Source organism: Poecilia formosa, unplaced genomic scaffold (genome assembly GCF_000485575.1).
Source record: "Poecilia formosa unplaced genomic scaffold, Poecilia_formosa-5.1.2 Scaffold650, whole genome shotgun sequence".
NCBI lineage: Eukaryota > Metazoa > Chordata > Actinopteri > Cyprinodontiformes > Poeciliidae > Poecilia > Poecilia formosa.
The window spans coordinates 1-3,212 of NW_006800589.1; positions in this window are offsets into that span (position 1 = coordinate 1).

Here is a 3,212-nt window from a genome sequence, read left to right on the forward strand (position 1 = left end):
CTTAGACTTGCATGGCTTAATCTTTGAGACAAGCATATGCTACTGGCAGGATCAACCAGGTAGACCCCCTGCAGGACAGGGAGAGCCTAGGCCGGCGGCGGAGGGGGGAGTTGCCCCGGCGCTGCGACGGATCGCGTCGGGTCCGGGGGAGAGCTCCCCCGATGCGCGGCTTCGGCTCCCATCTGGGGAGAGAGAGAGGATGGAGGTGCCTAGCCTCCAAGGTTCACCCCCACGGTCGTGCGGAACCCGGCGGATCTCGGAACTGCGGATGCCCTGGTGTCGTCTGTAATAGAACGCCCTTTATCCAGGGGAGGGCCGAGAACCGAGGCGCGAGCCCAGACGGGGCCGGGGGGGTGGTGTAACGGTGTCAGGCGTAAAGGTTTGGAGAAACACGGTGATTCCCGGAGCCATCGCCGCAATTGGAGGGCGGTCCCCCCGTCACGGGAGAGGGGGGGGGGGACACCGAGAGCCCCGCCGCAGCGGTGGGACCGGTGTAAGACGGCTGGGTCAGACGGTTCGTCTGGGTCTCGCTACCGACGGGTCGACCGCGGGCTGGAACTGGAAGGCGGGGGCGTTGGGGGTACCCCCCGCGGAACGTCCGTGCCCGGGTCTAGAGGCGAGCCTGCAAGGCTGAAGGAACCCTCCGCCGGTGCCGGGGCACCGGGGCCGGCGGGAGCCCTCCATGGCAGGCCACGAGTGCTGTTCGGTCGGATCGTGTGTGTAAATGTGTGTGGGGAGTCATCCGCAGGAGCTCCAGACTTCCAGCGGGGCACCTGAGCGGGGGTCAGCCCGCTGACAGTGCTCCTTCTTCGGCCCGGGTCCGGGGAGACTCCGCGCTTTTATTCCCGCTTCCGCGGGGCTCCACGGAGCTCCGGCCCGACCGGGAGGACCCCAGGCCCATCGGAGGGACCGTGGGGACTCACCGGCCGAACGGGAACCCGCTGCGCGAAAGCCCCGGTTCTCCGACCGAAGTGCGACTTTTGGCCGAAAAAGCGTTAAAAACGGCCGAAAATGGGGGAAAAGAGGGCTGAGACCCGCTTAGATGGACTCCCGAGACTTCCAGGATCACGAAAATATGTCAAAGTGTTGAAACACTTTGTCATTTTTCCGCCCAGACCCTCTTTTCCAACTCTCTCCTGTAATCGTTCCGGCAGTGATTTTCGTCGTAAGGTCCCGAAGTCGACTTTGACTTTCACTGCCAAAAATGTTTCCCGTGGTCTATCAGTACTACTTTTTTTAACACCCCGTATCTCCCTCATTTTTTAAGATAGAACCGTACGGACCGCACCGGGCTGTTCCACGGGCTCCGGAGATTCGAACCATACTCGGTTTTCCAGGATAAAACGCATTTTTGACCGATTTCGGAGCTCGTTTCCGGGTAACCTTCTTTCGCTTCTACCGCCGGCTGGGAACGTCCTAGAGACGATCCGAGACCACCATCGTGTTCCCTGCGATGCAAGCTTTCAGGCAATATATGGTTTGCCTGGGTGCGTTGCGTTTTTAAAGATCAAACCGGAGCTCCGGAGGTCCGGACCGGGGATCCGCGGCAGAGCTATCCGGGAGGGCCGCGCTAGCAGGCGGACGAAATCTGCAGCTGCTCACCGCCGAGTCTCCCCCTCTGGAAGTCCGGTTTTCGGACCTCCACCCAGGCTTCCGGGACCGACATCGCCGTGACCGGGGCCGTCTCCCGAGCTCGATGATCCCGGTCTCGGTTCGGTGGGACCCCGGGAACCGGCCCGGAGGTCCGGTTGGGCCGAAAACGGTTAGAAATTCGTATAAATTCGGGGGAACCTCCCAGCGGAAATCGGAGACCACCAGGGCCATCCGCGGACCGGCCCGGATCCGACCGTGTGCGGCTCTCCCGGGTTCCGGTCCGTTTGGACCGCCTTATCGCGGGGCAAAGCGGCCCGGTTTGACACTAATCGGTTAAAAATCCGTAGAAATTCGGGGGAACGTCCTAGAGACGAACCGAGACCACCGCCGTGTTCCTGAGACTCGCACGGTTCCAACGGTATGCGGCATGCCCGGGTTCCAGCCAGGGGAACCGGTTCTGGAGGACCAGGACCGGAGCTCCAGGCAGAGAACCACCGGGCCCGGAGATCCAGGCAGGGGACGACCGGGAATGGAGCTCCAGGCCCGCACACACATGCAGGGGACCGGGCATGGAGCTCCAGGCCCGCACAGCCATGCAGGGGACCGGGCATGGACCTCCAGGCCCCCACATCCATGCATACAACCAGGCATGGAGCTCCAGGCCCCCACACCCATGCACACAACCGGGCATGGAGCTCCAGGCCTGCACACAAATGCAGGGGACTGGGCATGGAGCTCCAGGCAGAGAACCGGGCCCGGAGCTCCAGGCAGGGGACCAACCGGGCATGGAGCTCCAGGCCCGCACACACATGCAGGGGACCGGGCATGGAGTTAGTGACGCGGTCCATGGAGGCATGGACCGCGTCACTAATTTGATGACGAGGCATTTGGCTATTTTAAGGGGGTCATTGTTGCTCTCCGCCGTTACACGCTCCTCACTGAAGGTGCCACATGCTCCTCCAAGGCTCGGGCGGTGTTACCCTCACATAACCTGCATGTGACTGATTCCGAGGGGTGGTCTGGATACTATCCTGGTTGTACCAGGGTTAGTATCCTGCCTGTGACGGCCCAGAGGGCACCAAGGCAGCTTTGCCCTACTGGGATCTCTGTCAGAGCCGCCCAAAGCGGGTGCAGGGTGACCCGTTTCGAGGAGTTTAATGTCTCTCGTCGACGGGGACGCCGTTCCAAGTCCCCTTCCGTCACCCGCAGAAACACGCTAGTTGGATTCAGGTTCCCACCATCTCTATCTAGAGGAAGATGACCTCTAGACATTGCCAACAATCCAGCCATGGTCAGCCCGGGGAAAGTTCTTGGTGTGAAACTTATAAGTACAATATAATAAACACACCAGATGAGATTTAAGAACTTTATTAAACTCAAAGAAGCAAGGAACAACAAATATGCATAACAAGCAAGAAAGTACCATTAGCGAGTGAGTTTTTTGAACATCTTGATCAGTCTCGCTGTCCTCTGAATGGTCTTTGTGGAGATGTGTCTTGCAAGTCTTCTGCTTTGGCTTTTGGATAAGCCTAACATCAGCAAGACTTCGGAGTTCTCCTTGTGCCATTTGCCTCTGGCTCCGATCAGGAAGCCAAACACATGTACTTGGGTCAAGTTGA